The sequence below is a fragment of the Anabrus simplex genome, chromosome 8, assembly GCF_040414725.1.
Source record: "Anabrus simplex isolate iqAnaSimp1 chromosome 8, ASM4041472v1, whole genome shotgun sequence".
NCBI lineage: Eukaryota > Metazoa > Arthropoda > Insecta > Orthoptera > Tettigoniidae > Anabrus > Anabrus simplex.
Window position 1 is genome coordinate 87,257,477 of NC_090272.1, and position 21,154 is coordinate 87,278,630.

Consider the following 21,154-nt stretch of genomic DNA (forward strand, 5'->3'; position numbering starts at 1 on the left):
TTATTATTGTTGTTGTTGTTGTTATTATTATTATTGCTCATTCTGATTGCTCATTGTTTGAGATCGTATTTCTTGACGGAAGTTTAGTGGATTTTTAGTAGACCTAGTATTTAGCGGATCTTGAAAATATAGGTTGTCACGACTTTGGTACGTTTTTCCGACTTAGCTTTGTTTATTCTTATTGACTTACGGCATATGTACATGTGATATATTTGCTTGTGTGTATTATTACAGCGTGGTTTCTCCTCAGTCCGAGAAATAATAACAAATTTCAAGAACGGAGCTGAACTATTTACACCAGGCAAACACCGAAGAACACGGTTATAGTAATGCGTATATCAAAATAAAGGCAGAAATATATAACATTAAATTAAGAGTGTGTGTGTGTGTTCCCTTAATTCCTCATTAAGCTTGAAAACTGACTTAATTATGAATATCTTGAATGATCATTTATTATCATAAATTTACTTCGGTAATGAAACCTCCATTATTGATACATTGAGGTTAGTTTGGTGATGGTTATATCTCGTGATTTCAATATGCAACTAGTCAAGTTGGCAGCAGTGGTGAGCCATAAAAAAAAAAGAGAGAATAGGGCGGCGATATTTGCCTTTTTGTTTAGGCCTATAGCCTTACGTGACGAGTGCTACATCTCTTCTTAGTTTGCAAGCATATGAAGCTGATTCTAGCACTGCACAATCCGGTTCATCATGAATGTGAGTAACCAACAGGTGCTGTGTAAAACACTAATCTAGTGGCTAAAACAAGCTTAGAGAAACGTGAGAAAACATGACAAAGCTGACAGCCTATCGCTCTTAGTGTAGCGTTCAGTAGTGAGTTTCAACAAACAGTATAGTAAATGTGAGTCACGTATTTCTACCTCACCTCTGTCCGACTCATTGGCTGAATGGTCAGCGTACTGGCTTTTGGTTCAGATGGATCTCGGGTTCGATTCGCGGCCGGATCGGGGATTTTAACCGTCATTGTTTAATTCCAATGGCTACGGGCTGGGTGTATGTGCTGTCACCAACATCCCTGCAACTCACACACCACACAAACACTATCCTCCATAGCTAACTGGTTAGCATAGCCTACTCTATTCGATTCCAGGCCGGGTCGGGGATTTTAACCTTCTTTGGTTAATTCCTCTGGCACAGGAACTGGGTGAGTGTGCCGTCTTCAGTATTTTCTACAAGAACATCAGCACACGTAGCCTACTGTGTGGGACCACAAGGATTCTGAATTTTACAAAAAAAAAAAAAATACCTCAAGTAGACGCAATGTTACAACTTAGAAAAAAATAAAAAATTCGTATGCACAAAATTAAAAAAAACCTGCTTGAACTTTACGGAATGCAACACATTTATAGGAAATTATCACACAAAGTGGCCTAGATTAACAATATTTATTTATTCGTATCAGAAGCATTGATACTATAAATACATATATACTCTTACTGAATTATATACATTATAGACAAAGTCACACATATCAAGAAAAAAGGTCTATACTACGTTTGCCCAGAAATTGGCGACATCCAGTCCATTTTCTGTTGCCTGAAGTAGATCTTGTACTGTGCATGTTTTAGGGCACCTGAAATGTCGTATGGCTTTTAGTGCCGGGATATCCCAGGACGGGTTCAGCTCGCCAGGTGCAGGTCTTTCTATCTGACACCCGTAGACGACCTGCGCGTCGTGATGAGGATGAAATTATGATGAAAACAACACATACACCCAGCCCCCGTGCCAATGGAATTAACCAATTAAGGTTAAAATCCCCGACCCGGCTGGGAATCGAACCCGGGACCCTCTGAACCGAAGGCCAGTACGCTGACCGTTCAGCCAACGAGTCGGACTTAGGGCACCTACTACACTGCAACAAATGAGACGTCGTTTGGATGGCACCACACTCACACAATGAGGACTCGATGTTGAACCCCACTTCTGCAGGTTGCTTTTACATCTTGTCACGCCTGCCCGCAATCTGTTCAGTGATCTCCAAGTACTCCATTTCTCCATGTGACCAGGTGGTAGTTCTTCACTTGGTGTCAGCCATTCTTCGGAGCGAGTGCAGCTTGCGCGCCACATATCAATTCGGGATTGCTGAGGTGTCCCGTTAAGAACCTCTGTTGTTCTGAGGAAGCCTGAGTCTTGGAGTAACTGGCCTGTATCCATACAGAGGGCGAGCTTCAGATGTTGCCGCCTTCTTCCTCTCGTTTTTTGCTGCAACCTCTCGACGGATATCAGGAGGGGCAATACCAGCAAGACTGTACAATTTGTCCAACGGAGTAGGTTTTAGACAGCCGGTAATGATGCGACAGTATCGTTTAGAGCAACATCTACCTTCCTGGCGTGACTTGACTTGTACCATACTGGGGATGCATATTCCGCTGCAGAGTAACATAGAGCAACGGAAGAGGTTCTCACAGTATTGGGATGTGCCCCCCAGGTTGTACCCGTTATCTTCCTTATAATATTATGTCTTGCCACTTTTTGCTTGGTGTTCGAGCAATGTTTCTGGTAAGTGAGAGCACGATCAAGGGTAACTCCAAGATATTTTGGTGTGAAACAATGTTCTAGTGTGGTTCCTTCCCAAGTGATTTTGAGAGTTGTTTGCCATTTTATTTTTGGGGTGGAAGGCACAAGGCTGAGTTTTACTGGGGTTCGGTCTCAGCTGATTCTCCTTGTAGTAAGCAGACAGCACTGAAAGTGCATTAGATAATTTCTGCTCAATAGCGTCAAAGCAGGTGTCTTGAGTGGTAATGGCACAGTCATCTGCATAGATAAAGCTCTGTGTTCCTTCGGGTAGCGGCTGGTATTTGGTGTAGATGTTGAACAATGACGGAGAGAGCACACTTCCCTGAGGTAATCCATTCCTCTGTGATCTCCACCTGCTTCTTTTCCCCTGAAATTCAACAAAAAATCGTCTATTTTCAAGGAGGTTCCTTATGAAGCAGGTAAGCTGGTAGTCATTAGTAGCATTGTATAGTTTCATAAGGAGTCGTCTATGGTTGACGGTATCATTTGCAGCTGTAAGGTCGACAATTAGAGCTCCAGTGATCTGTTTCCTTTCGAAACCATCTTCGATATGGTGCGTAGCTTCAACACTTGAGATGTACAGCTCTTCCCAGTTCTGAATCCAGCTTGCTGTGGTATCAAGGTTGCCTCTAACTTCTCCATTAGCCTATGGAGTATGAGTCTTTCAAGGATCTTGTACAGATGACAAAGGAGCGAGATAGGCCGATAACTCTTTGGATCATTTGGATCCTTACCTGGCTTGCAAATAGCTATAACTCTGGCTTTCCTCCATAATTTTGGGATCTTGCATGATTGGATGCAGTTGTTCATCAGCTCTCTTAGCCAGTGCTTTGTGGCTGGACCGAAGTTCTTAATGTGCTCACCTCTTATGTCGTCAAGTTCAGCCAGCAGCTTTACCATTCTTGGTTTTGCTCAGTGCATAATCAAGCTCAGCCTGAGTGAAAGGTTGATATAGAATGCTGGTGTCTTCATCAGGTTTTCTCTCAAATGTCTTTTTACAAGTCTGGATGGTTCTAGTAGTTTTTTCCATTTTCAGTGAGCTGGTGTGCAATTTCATCGGCTTTGACATTTACATGTGTACTTGTTTGAGAACTTTAGGCGCCGTAGCAAGCTCCAAGCCCCTTGGCTGCTTCTACTCATATCACTGTCTGCCATCAGTTTCTCCCATTGGTCTCTCTTTGCCTCAGAGATTGAAGAGAGAATACGCGTTGCAACGTTGGAGGTTTCCTCACTAAATGGGTTTTGTTGTATGATTTGTAATATTCATCTAGTAATACTGCTGTCTCTGCAGTTACCCCTTGGAGATAGTTTGTCCTACTGCCTCTTGGAATACATGTTCGAGAGCATAGATTCACAACATCAACAAAACGTTCATATTCTTCAGGTACAGCTGGGATAGTCCGAACTTTCTCATCCAACCCAACATTTCGGAAAACTTAGACCAATTAGCCTTTCTAAAGTTGTATCGTCGCCTGAAGCGTGTTTCTTGAGGTCTTATTACAGGAAGTAGCTGACACGTTATTGGTCTATGTTGTGTTTTGGGGATCGGTGAGCACACAGATTTATGACAATGTTGTGCTATACTCTCGCTTACGAAAGCAACTTGTAAAATATATATACAGATCCAATCATGGGACCTAATAAACGGTTCTTTTCAGCAATTATTTGTTTTGCTCTGTTTCCTTCACCTACGTACAATTCCCGTGTGCATCAGTCCTTGTTTGGAGACATTTCTGATACGCCTTTCTTTTCCGTTTACAAGCTGCCCGCACTGCATCATTCCACCAAGATGTTCGTCAGCCCCACCCCCCATCTTCACACACAGTTGTTGTGCCTTGCTGTTTCTACAACAGCATCCCTGTATGCTACCCATTCTCCTTCTATATCCTGAACTTGCTTACTATTGTTTGGAACTTTTCACTAATCCTTGTTCTGGAGATTTTCTACCCTTACTCGTCTGCAGACAGATTTCACTTTCTCTATTCTAGGCCTAGAGATGCTTAGTTCACTACAGATGAGATAGTGGTCTGTATCATTGGAAAATCCCCTTTTACACGCACATTCCTGTTACAGATCTGGTGGCCCCATTCTCCCATTTGTACCAGGTTCCTCACTTTCATCTATCCTATCCGACCTTCCTTGGTCAACTCTTGGTATTATCATTATCTTTGCATTTCCCCATTTAGGTCGGGTCTGCCTTCTTACAATATTTCCTCCACTTCAATAAATCCATAGCGTTCCGAGGGCTGAGTTTGGTGAGTCGCATGTCATCTCTCACACTATCCAACCAGCGTGTTTGAGGTCGCTCTCGAGGTCGTCGACCCTCCACGTTCAATTCAGGATTGCTGTTTCTTTTTCATAGCCCTCGATTCTCATCACTGCCTACTGACATTTTTAAGAGATCGTAGATTATACTTCTTTCTCTGTATCTGATCCCGATCACCTGCAGAACCTCAAATATCTTGGTCCAATCAACATAATCGACTGTCTTTACTCGATCCACGAATGCCATGTACGTGCTCTTGTCCTTCTTAATTTGATTGGAACCTTTAAGATCAGGCCTAAAGTCAGGATTACTTCACGTGTTCCTTCATTTCTTCTAAAGCCAAACTGATCTTCTCTCAACTCTAATTCAACACGTCTTTCAATTTTTCTAGAAATAATGCGTGTTCAAATTTTGCAAGCGTGAGGTACTAAACTAATGGTACGGTAGCTTTCATACTTGTCACCATCTGCTTTTTTTTTTTTTTTTTTGAATAGGTATAATAGCATTCTGTTTAAAATCGCATGGCACTTCTCCTGTATCATACATATTACACACTAAATGGAATAACCTCGCCATGCCGGTTTCCTAAAACAATCAGTAATTCTGAGGGTATGTTATCAATTCCAGTTACCTTGTTCCTACTTAGGTATCTCAACGCTCTTTCAAATTCTGGCCTCAAAATAGGATCTTCCATTTCATCAGTATCAATAGCCTCTTCTTGTTCCAGAACCTTATCATCTACTTCTTTATTTCTGTTTTTACGAACTGCTTTACCTCGCACGGACACAGATAGTTTTTATGGCGGCGAGGTGGCGATGGAATAGAAAAGGGCTAAGAGTTGGAAAGAAGCGCCGTGGCCTTAATCAAGGTACTGTCCCAGCATCTACCTGGTGTGAAAATGGGAAATCGCTGAAAACATCTTCATGGCTGCCGACAGTGGGGTTCGAACCCACTATCTCCTGAATGCAAGCTCACAGCTGCGCGCCCCTAACCGTACGGCCAACTCGCTCGGTCCTCGACTTCTTCCCTTTGATAGAATTGTTGAATATGTTTTTATAGTCTATCTGTCTCGTATTCTTTTCCTAGAAGTGGGTTTTAAACCCAATTTCTCAATAGTCATATTAAGATACAGGTACTCTTTCTCCTTGTGTAGGGTGCAGCTGTTGCGGAAAGATTGTACAAAACCAATAGTTATTTCTCCAAAGGTTTCCTCGATTGTTCTATATGCAGCATATACCTTTCCTACAGTCATACAATCTTCAACATCCTTGCACTTCTCTTTCCGCCATTCTTCCTTTCCCTCTACTTCGTTCTTTAATCGCCTGTATATTTTCTGCCTTCCTCATATTTTGAATTGCCGGGCTGAGTGGCTCAGACAGTTAAGGCGGTGGCCTTCTAACCCCAACTTGGCAGGTTCGATCCTGGCTCAGTCCGGTGGTATTTGAAGGTGCTCAAATACGACAGCCCCGTGTCGGTAGATTTACTGGCACGTAAAAGAACTCCTGCGGGAATAAATTCCGGCACCTCGGCGTCTCCGAAGACCTTAAAAAGTAGTTAGTGGGACGTAAAACAAATAACATTATATTATTATAATTTGAATTCTTGTACTTTCGCCGTTCGTCAATTACGTCTAGTATCTCCTGAGTTATCCACCGATTATTACTTGATTTTCCCTTTCTTCCTTACTTTTCTTCAGCAGGCCTACTCCTCCGATTCTTCATGACGGTCCACTATTCATATATATTAGTATTTTTCTTCAGCCTTTTTCATTTAGCCTTCGAGCAACATGTTTCTGGAAACAATCCCGCTTCCCCCCCCCCCTCCCTCTCTCTTTCTTAAATTTGTCTAGATCGCACCTGTTTGCATTTCTTCACTTCAATTTTTTTCAATTTGAGACAGAAATTTATGACCACCAAGTAGTGTTCAAAGTCCACGTCTACTCCTGGGGAGGTCTCGTAATCCAACACCCGAATCTCCGCCTAACCATAATGAAGTCGATTTGATACCTTCCAGTGTCTCCGGGTCTCGTCCACGTATACAGCCGTCGTGTGTGGTGTTTGAACCAAATCTTATTAAGGACTTAATTACGATCGGTGCAGAATTCTACCAGCCGACTTCCTCTTTCATTCCTTTGTGCCAGTCCGAATCCTTTTGCATTACCTTCTCTGCCTTGGCCTACTAATGCATTCCAGTCTCCCATCACGATTAAATTCTCATCTCCTTTTACATACTGTGTTAAATCTTCTCTCTCTTCATATATTCTTTCGATTTCTTCATCCGCTGAACTAGTAGGCACTATAGTGCACATTGTGGTAGGCATTGTGCTCGATGTCTATCTTGACAATAATAATCCGTTCACTATACTGGTCACAGTAGGTTAGCCGCTGCCCTGTTTTCTTATTCATTATTAAACCAACTCTTGCATTTCCGTTGTTTGACTTTGTGTTTATAATTATGTAGTCGCCTGCTCTTCCTGCCAACGAACTGTCTATCCATTTCCCTTTTCCATTTTCATATTCCCTAACCTACCACAACGATTCAAACTTCTAAGATTCCACGTACCAACTCACAGAATGCCAGTATTCATCTTCGACATGACTGCCCCCTCTCATGTAGTCCCCTCGCGGATTTCCGATTGGGAGAAGGGGGCTATTTTATCTCCGGAATATTTTACCCGGGAGGAAGCCATCATCAGTACATCAGTCATTCATACAGAGAGCTGTATGTCCTTGGGAGTTAGTTACGGCTATAGTTCCCCGTTGCAGTATCAACACAGCTAAGCCATGTTCAATATTATTACAAGACCGAAACAATCAATAACCTAACTGCTACCTTTGCAACTACCGAAAGACTGCTACCCCGCTTTCGATGAACCAATTGTTAGTGTGATCACTCGAAAGATACCCATCCGATATGGTTGCATCAACTCGGCTATCTACTTTATTAGGACGCGCAAGCCTCCGCATCGGAGCAAGGTCGCACTGTTCACACGGGTATTATTATTATTATTATTATTATTATTATTATTATTATTATTATTACCTGTAGGTTCGTCGGTATTTCCCGTAGCCGGGAAGTACATTCTACTGCAAATTTTACTTTGTGCACGCTGCACTATAAGAATTCGCTAAACAAATAACAATATTTTGTAAAGCAAATATTCTGAATTATGACCCTCAGAAATACAGTAGATTACACTTAAATTAATTTCAATGCAGATGTATGTCTGTCACGTCATCAGCCCAGAGGCTGATTAGATCCTCAAATAGCACCACCAAAGGCTATGCAGTTATAGGAAAACCGCAAAAACCAATCGCAGAGCCCAAATGAGGCGTACTAGGCAAGATGAGGAGTGAGGTAGTTTGCCATTGCTTTCCTCACTGGGCCAGAATGTGCCACTGCAACACGACTGGCCCTATGAGCAACACCTTTCATAACACTCAGACACTATTTATGCTCCGAATTGCACCCATCATTTCTCTCCAACGGTGCAGAATATCATTATTCAGCACCACTCATACCCCAGCAGCTTCCATATTGTCACAGCCATGGATGAGACTGGGACTTCGGTGGAAGCTACACTTTACTCTGGCCTGTGCCAAGAGACGGATACAAAAGTACTGCATCCATCAGGAAATGGCAACAGGCAGATATGTAACCTTTAATCCACGTCAGTCTACATTTTAAGCTACCGTGCACTATTCGACATTCAGCAGAAGAATAGAAAAAAAAAATCAAATGAAGCCTGTAAGTTTATTCAGAAGACTCATTAACGGGGTCACCAAAGCAGACCTGGGTTAATAATAATAATAATAATAATAATAATAATAATAATAATAATAATAATAATAATAATAATATGTTTACAATTTAGTTTACGTCGCACCGATACGGATAGGTCTTTAGGGCGACGATGGGATAGGAAAGGCCTAGGAGAGGAAAAGAGGCAGCCGTGGTCTTAATTAAGGTATAGCCACAGCATATGCCCGGTGTGAAAATGGGAAACCACGGAAAACATCTTCAGGAGTGCCGACAGTGGGGTTCGAATCCACTACGAGTATCTCCCGGATGCAAGCTTACAGCCGCACGCCCATAACCGCACGGCCAGCTCGCCCGGTATAATAAAAAACCAATAATAATATTTTTTACAACACACTAACTACTTTTTACGAAATCTGGAGATGCCCAGGTGCCGGATTTTGTCCCGCAGGGGTTTCTTTACGTGCCGGGAAAACTCCCGACACGAGGCTGGTGCATCTGGGCAACTTCAATTGCCACCGACCTGAGCAGACAGCGAACCGACTAACATAGCTCAGAAGGCCAATGCTCTGCCGTCTGAGCGACTTAGCTTGGGATCTGGCTTATTGTTTGGGCGTTTAATTTAATTTGTTTAACTTCGCACTAACACATCGAAGATTTTCGGCAATGCAAGAATGGGAAAGGGATAGGCATGGGAAGGTAGTGGCCTTATTTAAGGCACAGACCCAGCATTTGCCTGGTTTGAAAATGGAAAACCACGAAAAACCATCTTTAGTGCTGCCGACGGTGGGACTGGAACCTATCATCTCGCGAATGCAAGCTCACAGCTTACGCGACCGTAGCCGCGAGGCCAACTCGCTTGGAATGTTTGGGTTTCTTGTTGATGATGATTGTTGTTTAAAAGGGCCTAACATCTAGGTCATAGGCCCGGTGTTTGGATTTCGATTGGGGATTTAAGGCCGGGTGTCCTCCCTGACAATACGTGCGTTTTCAATTGAAACAGGCCTACACCACTTATTTTACAGCGATATGCACGTCAATTGTTTCCCTTACCCTTACCGAAAACTGCATTTAAATTAATATATTTACTCATAAACAAGCTTTTAATTTAAAGTTAGTTTTGGGTAAAATCGACCACACACTCACTTCATTAGATATTCTGTATCGAAGTCCGGTCAACACAATTTCCCTTCCACCAATAAAACTGAAATGCTAACACACTGTTGATGTCACAAATTACACACATACTTTCAGAACTCCTGACGGTGTTTAATGTAAGACAGTAATTTGGTGAAAAATGCTGGCTTTTCGAACTACGGTAGGTGTTACAAGTTATTACAGGGCACTTGGATATCCTATATAGCATAAAGTCAACGATTCGACACTATCTGCAATCTTCCAATTAGTCCAGTGCCATGCTCCAGGAGTAGATTCCTACCCAATTGACCTGAGTTCGATTCCCGGTTCTGAGTGATGGGAAACATGTTTGAGTACATAAGTAGGTTAAAGTCCGACTTTCAGCCATACTGTAAGTACACACACACACGTACACGCACACACACACACACACACACACACACACACACACACACACACTCTCTCTCTCTCTCTCTCTCTCTCTCTCTCTCTCTCTCTCTCTCTCCTTCACCTTCCGCCACCACCATCATCATCAGTTCCATATAAATAATTGGATGCTACCTAAAATAATTACGGCCACGCCTCCCTTTCATTTCTGCATAACTGCTGCATCCTACATCTGCTCTAATCTGCTTGTCATATTCATACCTTGGTCTACCCCTACCGTTCTTACCACCTACACTTCCCTCAACAACCATCTGCACAAGTCCTGGGTGTCTTAAGGTATGTCCTATCATTCTATCTCGTCTTTTCGTCAAATTTATCCACAACAGTCTCCAACGACCAATTCGATTCAGTGCCTCTTCATTCGTGATTCGATCTGTCCATCTCACCTTCAGCATTCTTCTGTAACACCACATTTCAAAAGCTTCTATTCTCTTTCTTTCTGAGCGAGTTATTGTCCATGTTTCACTTCCATACAATGCCACGCTCCAAACGAAAGTCTTCAATTTTTTTTTTCTAATTCCTATATCAATGTTCGAAGTGAGCAAATTTCTTTTCTTAAGAAAGGCTTTCCTTGCTTGGGCTAGCCTGCATTTTATATCCTCCTTACTTCTGCCATCGTTAGTTATTTTTCTACCCAAAACGATACCAGTCAAAATTCAAAATATGCACGAAGTGCACGAAGCTGATGTTCTAGGTGTTCTAGTGCGAATATATATAAAAAAAAAAAAGCAGCAGCAGCAGCAACAGAAGCAGCAGCAAGAAGCATCACCTTGCTATCTCAGCACACAACTACTTTCAATAACAATGCCGCATCCGTACAGGCTATGACGGCCCCTGGAGGAGTAGGCTTCCACTATTCGTAATTTGGGATCTACTGTAAGTGGGACAGTGTTGTTAACCTAATCGCCTTTGTTCTATGTACTGACATTTTAGTTGGACTCAGGATATCTTATTCATAAGTTAGAAGTAACAGACATGAAAGTAGCGAGAATGATTGCTGGTACAAACAGGTGGGAACAATGGTAGGATGGTAATCGGAATGAGGAGATAAAGGCTAATTTAGGAATTAACTCGACGGATGAAGCTGTACGCATAAACCGGCTTCGGTGGTGGTGTCATGTGAGGCGAATGGAGGAGGATAAGTTACCTAGGAGAATAATGGACTCTGTTATGGAGGGTAAGAGAAGTAGAGGGAGACCAAGACGACGATGGTTAGACTCAGATTCTAACGATTTAAAGATACGAGGTATAGAACTAAATGAGGCCACAGCACTAGTTGCAAATAGAGGATTGTGGCAACGTTTAGTAAATTCACAGAGGCTTGGAGACTGACCGCTGAAAGGCATAACAGTCTATAATGATAATGTATGTATGTTCCTTAAGTGAAATTAAACGCACGTTTTCTTCAGTGATCCGAGCACGCATTTACCGTCTCAGCAAATATTTTTCCTGAAATATTACTAAATGTGTACTTCAATAAATATCCAAAGAGGTACGACGTTCTTTGCAATCCAAGGATACTTACAGACTCCCTGAGTTGTTTGTAGAGCGGAACAATAAGGGAAACGAATGCACTTGAACACTGTCACTTTCACAACGTGCTGCACTACACAATACAATGCTATTTTATTACATAAAAGCGGCCACAAGGACTAACACATGACTTCACGCCGACAGCACGCTACCAGGACGAACGCTCCCGGCCAACTATCTAAAAATGTTGACGTCTTATCAGCTGAGCGCAGCGCGCTATCTTACGGTAATCTGAACACATAACAAACATCACCGTCATCACTCAGTTACTCGCTAGTCATAACTAGGGCGAGGATTTATAGGCACTAAAAATACCCAAAACAGGCAATCAAATATGTACTTCCAAAGAGGCACTAAAATGGTAAAAAATGGCACTACAAACCAACCCGAATATACCATCCCCTTAGCATTTAAAATTCCTCAGCATATGTGAATCATGCCATTTCGTTCTCAGCTAAAGGTTTTACTTCAAGAAACAAGTGGGGGCTTTTTTCGCCGTCTCTAAAAGCGGACTGCTTACTCCTGCACCTCATCCTGTGTTTTCGATTCGGCCGGGTGACGTCACAACTTTAATCTCGCACCTAGCCGACACAAGAAAGCAAATTGGCTGACACCACGATGGAAGTCGGCCACCCCCAAATATCCACCTGTGTCGTCCTGAATGTCGACACTGCTCTTCCCGTAGACTCAATCCTCTCCGACCTCCGCACGACTGGAGTCTACCATGCTATCCGGCTATGGGTATGACGGACTCGTCCTTCTCTACTGCAACAGTCCAGCTGCACGTGATCGCCTTCTTCATACTGGAGCAAGCATCTGTCGTCGCCTCCATAGAGTGGTCACTTCTCCTGGACGTCTTCTCGCCGAGCTCCAGGGGCCTATTCCACGAACGAACTTTGCAACTTTTCACTTTGCACTTTGCACTTTTCAGTTCAGATTTTGTTCCACTATCGCTTTTCAGATTTAGCTGGGGCCGATGACCTCGATGTTAGGCCCCTTTAAACAACAAGCATCATCATCATCATCATCAGATTTAGCTTGCAAAGTGAAAAGTGAAAAGTGAAAAGTTAGAAATCTTTTCACTTTTCAAGCCTGTTATGTTCCTCTATTGGTACAGAAATGCAAAGTGCAAAGAAATGAAGTGAAAAGTTTTCATAAATCTTGCAAAGAGATGATTCCCTTTTCATATGTTAATTAACAAGTATGTACATTAGTTTCTCGGCGTAGAATTTGGTTTAGTGATATAAACTCGTCACGACGTGAGCTTTTGTTAGCATCAAGTGAGGACAGTGATGAAGAATCCAATAATGGAACGTACAAAGACAGGATTAATTTTCATAACCTCACTTCGACGTAATAACGCGAGTGATTTCGTATTATCCCAAGAGGCTGACTATATTCTTGAAATGATCGGTAATTTATTGAAAGATAAAGAAGTAAATTCCTTTCCAAAAAAGAACAAATTCTTATGTTTACATTTTTTAGTAAATGGTACCCCAGCTGTACTGTGTAACAGCAATGCATGGGACATCAAAATCAATTATTTGCAGAACTGTTACCAAAGTCGTAGATGTTATTGTAAATGTAATATTTGCTAACAGGACGTTGGCCTGATAATCCACTTAATATAGCGACGGGATTTCTAATGAAGGGTGAATGTCCTTCTGTGTGTGGATGTGTTGACGGTACTCTCGTTAACATTGATGTGTGTCATCATTTGAGAGGTTATCTTTAAAGTTGTCAAAAAAGGATGTCACGTTTCTCCTTGACAACTTCCAGTACAGACAGCTTCTTGTAATAACCTTTGTTTCCCACGATAAAAACTTAAACGGTACGACAATTATACCGCCAAGTTCGCCGCGAAAAGTAAAGCATTAAAATCATAGAGTATTAGGCCTATACAGTTTGTTCATAGAATAAACTCGATCGGATCACTCATTCGCAAAGACTTTTCACTTTGCGAAGAAATTGAAAAGTACAGCCTAGTTCATGGTGGAACAGAAAGACTTTGCACTTTGCAAGAATTGAAAGGTGGAAAGTGCAAAGTTGAAAAGTTGCAAAGTTCGTTCGTGGAACAGGCCCCTGGTCACTTCATCTGCCACCGCCGCTTTGACTGCCGCCCCCAGCAGTGGCCAAAGCATCCTTCCAGCCGGGATTCCTCTGCATTATACTGCGAAATTTGGATCTGATCGCATCTCCTATCGCTCCATTAAGGTTAGCAATGTTCGCCTCCACCTCATGTATAATGCCTGTAGCCTTCACAAGAGGTAATTCTCTCTCTTCCTGCTGCTTTATTTTGGAAGGTAGCTGTTCAAACTTAGAAGAAATGAGACCGCTGAAAATCTTGGGGTTGGCCAATGGAGGGTGCAGATTCAACGCCAGCTCGCTCCAAGCAGAATCAGAGGACAGAAAGAAGGCTGTTGTCCTTTAATCACATTTAAGTGCTTGTCTTTGGTAGATACCTGAAAAGAATGCTTGCTTTCAGCGGCTATTTGGTAAAGAAAACTAAAAAGTAGAGATGGGTGGGAAAATGCGATTTAAAAACTATATATTTGTCGTTTTAGGCACTCAACATGCAAATATCTTCAAAATAGGCATTAATGCACAAAATAGGCATTTATTGGCACTACAAAACCCATATATTTGGGGAGGGTGAGGGGCGTGATTAACTCAATGGCTTAGCGGCTGGCTTTCCACCCGGAAGGCTGACGTCCGAATCCCGCTCAATCATGGGTCGATGTTTTCATTTCAAGAAGCACGCGGCGTCAGGAAGGGCATCCGGTCTTGAACCCCTGGTCAAAACCGAAATGAGCCTGGGAGACTCCAGCGACCCCAGAGATACCTGGGATAAGCTGAGGAAATTTTAGTTATAAAACACATGTATTTCCTTCACAAATAAGCGTACAATTTTGGGTTCAGGATAAAAATAGGCATTTATGACGAAAACCTGCCTTACTCACAACATAACTAACTAGAGAGAGGCGCACTATAAAGAACATTTTGCCAAATATGGCATTTATTTTTCCAAAATGTAAAAACATCAAAATCAAAATATGAAATATATAATTTAATCATTTCCATCATTCCAGGAAAAGTTTCCTCCAGACATCAAAGCCCTTGAAAGGACCACCAGATAAGGCAAGACTCTCCTTGTGGAAATCTAAGCAACAACTTCCGGCTGGCTACAATGAAGACTGGAGTGTTTGGAGGTCCCTTAACCGATTAAGAACTGGTGTCGGCAGGGCTAAGTCCTCACTTAATTTATGGGGCTTCACATCAGAGGACAGCAAGTGCGACTGTGGTGAAGAACAGTGAACTATATGTATCAATGTCCTCTCTGCCCATTTTCATGCTCAGAGCAAGATTTAATGCTTGTTGATGACAACGCCCTAGGTGTGGTTCAGTTTTGGAAAAACACCATCTAGATGTACAGTAAATTTGGTCAATTTCCTTTGTCTGTTAATTTTTGTAAATAGTTGAATTATTATTTTATTTTTTTAACTGCATGATTAAGTATGCTTCTGACACGAGTAAATAAATACATTTACATCATTATTTACAAAATGAGACTTCAAAGATTAAGTTCTGGCTATATTTAATAAGAGTTTTCAAATTAAATAGAAGACATCACAACAGTTATATAACCGGGCGAGTTGCCTTCACGGTCTGAGATACGTGGCTGTCAACTTGCAATCCGGATATGATGGATTTGAACCCCACTGTCGGCAACCCTGAAAATGGTTTTTGTATGGTTTCCCATTTTCACACAAGGCAAATTTCAGCCATATTATAAGTGCCCACTCCTACACACACATACACTTTCTCTTCTTCTTCTTCCATCAACATCAATTCCACGTAAATGATTGGACGTTACCTAAAAATACTTCGGAAGGCACTAAAATCACAGAATATTTTGGATCTACCTTTACCTTAATTAAAGCTACGGTCGCGTCCTTCCCAGCCGTAGTAGCTGTTTCCTATTCCATAGTTGCCAGAAGACATGTCTGTGTCGGTGTGACATAAAACAAATAATCATATAAAGGATGTAATAATAAGGTAGGCCAAACTTTCCAGGCACACTTCTCACACGTAGAAGAAAATGTGTTACATGGACAGGCTCTGGAAACGCTTTATTTCCATGTTAGAACTCATTTTCTACAACTCTACATTTTAATACTACACAGGAACTCAACGTACTAGCATACCACATGAAACTCTTTCTGCGTCTACATGATATGTTCAAAATGTCCTCGTTAGCATTGTTACATGCATCAACCCGCCACATGAGCGCATCTGGGATTCAATGTGACGGCACTGCGCGAAATTTATAGGTAGGCCTACCCCAGCGAGTTGCCCGCATGGTTCAAGTCTCGCAGCTGTTATTTTGAATTCGGGAGATGACGTGCTCGAATCCCAGCGTCTGCAGCCCTAAAGATGGTTTTCCGCTGTTTTCGTGTTCACACCAGGCAAGGGCTGTACCGTAATTAAGACCACGGCTGCTACGTTCCCAATCCTGGCCCTTTCCCATATTTGCGTCGCGAAAATCATCAATGTGGCCGTGCGACATTAAATCACAAGGAGAGGAAAAAACTACCAGCTATTTATCTACAAATACAACTTACCGAGAACGGTAAGCTTCTAAAATTATATAGAAAAGTAGATAGTTATTGCAGAACTCCATCCCGTAGATTCTTGACCACAGTCACTTACTAGCGGTATCTGAGATACTGGGCTGCACCAGGGCTGTCAGGTACCGCATCCTATTACATTGTCTTGAGGACTGTACATTTTTTAAAAAAAACTGAAAATTCTATACTCTTCCCCGGCGCGGCGCCCCAATAGGAAGCTGCGTCTCTTTAGGGCGTTGCGCTGCACGCGCCGGGAACTATGGCGTTAAAGTTACAAAGTATGCTTTGCCTAAAAATCTGAGGTTTGGTAATGTATGAAATCTTCAACACGGAAACTGAACAGTAGCCTTTACATTCTCTAAGAAGATTTGTTGGTCAAACAAATCTCACATATGCACGTTTAGGAACTTATGATGCTGTCTATACTGCAGTGCGCTAGGTTTCACGTACAGCACGCAATGCAAACAAGTCCTTAACACAATCCACACCGCGCTCGTTTGTTTAGCCAGAGGAAGTAAATGTTTACTTCACGTCAACTAAACCATATCTTCTAGAAATTAGTTGAACAACGAAGCTGAAGAACAGAACAATGATTTCCTAACTATAAACAAGTGCTGTTGTACTGAAAGACGGTGGTCGCGTTTTGACGAGTGATGGCGTTACACCTGCTCTGCAGTACGCCTTGTCAACACTATTTTTTAATTTTTTTTTTTTTTGCTAGTTGCTTTATGTTGCACCGACACAGATAGGTCTTACGGCGACGATGGGACAGGAAAGGGCTAGGAGTGGGAAGGAAGCGGCCGTGGCCTTAATTAAGGTACAGGGCCGATGACCTTCGATGTTAGGTCCCTTAAAACAACAAGCAACAAGCATCAATTAAGGTACAGCCCCAGCATTTGCCTGGTGTGAAAATGGGAAACCACGGAAAACCATCTTCTGGGCTGCCGATAGTGGGGTTCGAACCTCAACACTATTTACATTTCTGAATAAACCAAAACAGACTCATTTTGAAACTTGATTCTCACCAGTATTTCGAAAGAAAATCACTATTCATTTTTAACGATACACATTTCTTTCACTGTCACCGGCTACTTAACGTAGTTAGGTAGATCGTTCAGCCTTGGTCAAGGCAGTGGAATCGAATTTCGGAACACTTGTTTGGCATTATTAAGAGCGACTAATTTTGTGACACATCCGCATACACATATTTATGTAATAATAATAATAATAATAATAATAATAATAATAATAATAATAATAATAATAATAATGTATGTTCAGTCCATAGCCCTAAGGCTGGTTGGATCCTCAACAGTTCCACCATCAGCTGCCACAGATGGCATAGGCATCACTGAAGAGGCGTACTAGGGAAATGAGGAGTGAGGTAGTTTCCCGTTGCTTTCCTCACCGTGCCAGGAGTTGCGATGATTACATATCAGTCTGCCAAGCCCACTGAAATGAATGCACCTACTGACCCTATGAGCAACATTTTCACACCATTCATAACAGGGTCTGGCTGCATAAAGAATGGCATTACTGGCATCGCTCATACCTCAGTCACTTTCATATTGTCAAAGCCAAGGATAAGACAGAGACAGATCAATAAAAGTAACAAAATTTCTCTAGCCTATACCAGAAGACGTAGTGCACTGTAAACACTAGGTCTTGCCAGCAAAGGCATAATAATAATAATAATAATAATAATAATAATAATAATAATAATAATAATAATAATAATAATAATAATAATAATAATAACCGAGCTCGATAGCTGCAGTCGCTTAAGTGCGGCCAGTATCCAGTAATCGGGATATAGTGGGTTCGAACCCCACTGTCGGTAGCCCTGAAAATGGTTTTCCGTGGTTTCCCATTTTCACTCCAAGCAAATGCTGGGGCTGTACCTTAATTAACGCCACGGCCGCTTCCTTCCCCTTCCTAGGCCTTTCCTATCCCATCGTCGCCATAAGACATATATGTGTCGGTGCGACATAAAGCAAATAGCAATAATAATAATAATAATAATAATAATAATAATAATAATAATAATAATAATAATAATAATAATAATAATAATAATAATAATAATAATAATAATGATGATGATTTATTAAGCCCAATGTTGTTATTATCAATTTCTTGTTATTATTGTTATTATTATCGCCATTATTATAACTTTGATCTCTAAGCAAAATGCATATTCTTTTTCACACTTCTAAAGCTAAGCAGAAAGGTTATACTTCGTAGGACAAACTTTGATAAGCAGTTTTAACCATGTTTGATGGTGCAAGAAAGTGTCTTTGCGTGTTTACTTCATGATTTTTTTTATTTTTATTTAAATAATATATTTTACTCAAATCTGTCATTTTAAAGTGCATATTTTACTCTTAACAGACATTTAACAGTCACCGGTTCCCTTTTTCATCGGTTATTAAAAAAATAATTTCGCTCGAATGCTTTGAAAAGCAAAGATGGTATGTGTTAATAGGGGAAGCCCCAAGATGATGTGATATAACACAGCGTAGTCAAAATTAGGAGTTATCCCACCGAGCCTCTTCTGTAATTAAGGAGTACAATCGGGTATCGGTATGTTGTCTTGTGCTGGGTAAATACCAGAGTTCCTTGCTGTTAGCTTACAGTTGCTGGTCTGCAGTGTGTTTGCTAGGAGCTTTACGTCGCGCCGACACAGATAGGTCTTATGGCGACGATGGGATAGGAAAGGCCTAGGAGTTGGAAGGAAGCGGCCGTGGCCTTAATTAAGGTACAGCCCCAGCATTTGCCTGGTGTGAAAATGGGAAACCACGGAAAACCATTTTCAGGGCTGCCGATAGTGGGATTCGAACCTACTGCAGTGTGTTAGGTGTGCATCACGCGTTGGTTCAATAAGGTATGTGTGATCGGTGCTGTATTTAAGGAATACTACAAGAAACTTCCAATCAGCACTGTTAACCCTCAAGCACACGCGCCAGATCTTAGGACGCAGACACACGCGTGGGGGTGCTTTCCACCCCACATATAATTCTATTGTAAAATATGAATTAAATTGAAGATTTTAAGATGGATTATGTAAGAATGACTCTTTCTGCGGGGAGCCAGCCAGAAATGTACAAGAGCAGGGAGAGCACAGATGAGTTATTTGTACATTTCACTAGGAAATAAAATGACCTGGGGTGGATTCCGCCCCATACGCGTATGTTTCAGGGTTAAGCAAATACGTAAACGATTTTGGTGGTAATCTTTTCAATGTGGACGGCAAAGTCTTATTTTGTTTGGTGTGAGAAAAGTTTGTTTCTGCAAAGACTAATATGACATTGTGCGGTATATTAACACAATAAGGCATAATTACAAGCAGTCAAGGTCAACAATCGAGTTCAAGAGCTACATTTTCCAGTGAGTTCCGACATCCCATTGTGGAACTTTGATAATGGACAGCTTCGGGAATTTTTAGAAAAATACACAAACAGAAGAGTACCAGGGTAATCTAGATTGCACAAAAACTTTCACGGCGTTTTCGAGATTTAATTTGTAATATTCGGAATAAACTGAAATAGGGGCGTACCGGGGGGGGGGGGGGGGAAGCACATTATTATTTTTTTTTTTTTGCAAGTTGTTTTACGTCGCACTGACACAGATAGGTCTTACGGCGACAATGGACAGGAAAGGGCTAGGAGTGGGAAGGAAGCGTCCGTGGCATTAATTAAGGTACATCCCCTAGCATTTGCCTAGTGTGAAAATGGGAAACCACGGAAAACCATCTTCAGGACTGCCAACAGTGGGGTTCGAACCCACTATCTCCCGAAAACTGGATACTGGCCGCACAAAAGAAAATAAACACGGACTGACAATAAACAAGTGAAAGTCGACTTAATGAAGATTCAAGAGACATAATTGTAAAACGAACAGATCTCTTGATTTTTTTATTTTTTATTTTTTTAAGAAGCCTCGAATGTTGGATTTTACCGTAGATTGAAATCTGAACGTACCATTTGCTGTAAAAGTGTTGACCTTCATCATAATGTTCTTGTTCTATATGTTAGTGTAAGATTTTGTAGTGTACTGCAATCTAAATGTCAACATAATTCACTTGTGTCAGTGTACTTATAACGACACACGTGCATGCGCGCACCACACACGCACAAGCACCTTCATTAGGTTCTATCAACATTTTGTAACGATAACCTCCAAATAGGTCGATCCTGAGTACGTTACTGAACTGAAGCACGAAAACTTATGGATTTCCACTGATGAAACCACAGACGCGTCAGGATAGTGCATGTGTAATGCCGTAGTCTATGGTATGGAACCAGATAACGGATCATTTCTTCTTAAGGGGATATAGAATCGGATTTTTGTTCAAATTTTCAAAAACATTTTATTAACAATATTTATTCCTTGAAGCCTCCCCTTTAAAACGGTATATTGAACATTGCTCTATCACAATTCTAACGTAAGTGCGGCCAGTATCCAGTATTCGGGAGATAGTAGGTTCGAACCCCACTGTCGGCAGCCCTGAAAATGGTTTTCCGTGGTTTCCCATTTTCACACCAGGCAAATGCTGGGGCTGTACCTTAATTAAGGCCACGGTCGCTTCCTTCCCACTCCTAGCCCTTCTTTGTCCCATCGTCGCCATAAGACCTATCTGTGTCGGTGCGACGTAAAAAAAAAAATTCTAACGATGTTAAATTCAGATATTTCTCATAAGTGGCGTGACATCATTTTGTTCGCCATCTGTCATGGATGGCTGTCTTTCAAAATGTTATGTATGTTGACAATGCGTATGGCTTTTTGAATAATCTTCCACTAGCCCTTGGCATTTTAACTACAAGCTGAACAATGATACTTTTCAAAAC

General features: G+C 41.6%; 1 protein-coding gene and 1 long non-coding RNA gene across 4 annotated transcripts in view; one reads left to right on the forward strand and one right to left on the reverse strand.

Annotated features, from left to right (window-relative positions):
- Nucleotides 1–15,173, forward strand: part of LOC136878818 (uncharacterized) — a 154,643-nt gene extending 139,470 nt beyond the window's left edge. Inside the window, exon 3 of the long non-coding RNA XR_010860844.2 lies at nucleotides 14,769–15,173. This is a non-coding gene — a long non-coding RNA (uncharacterized lncRNA). The remainder of the gene's footprint in view (nucleotides 1–14,768) is intronic.
- LOC136878816 (phosphatidylcholine:ceramide cholinephosphotransferase 2) overlaps nucleotides 1–21,154 on the reverse strand; it is a 724,489-nt gene that overhangs the window by 698,479 nt on the left and 4,856 nt on the right. For 2 of the 3 annotated variants that reach the window (XM_067152315.2, XM_067152316.2), the window contains exon 1: nucleotides 11,672–11,842. The exons of the other annotated variant lie outside the window; for it this stretch is intronic. The gene's annotated coding sequence lies outside the window, so the exon portion shown is untranslated. Of the gene's footprint in view, nucleotides 1–11,671; nucleotides 11,843–21,154 lie in introns of those variants that run through there. 3 annotated transcript variants of the gene reach the window in all.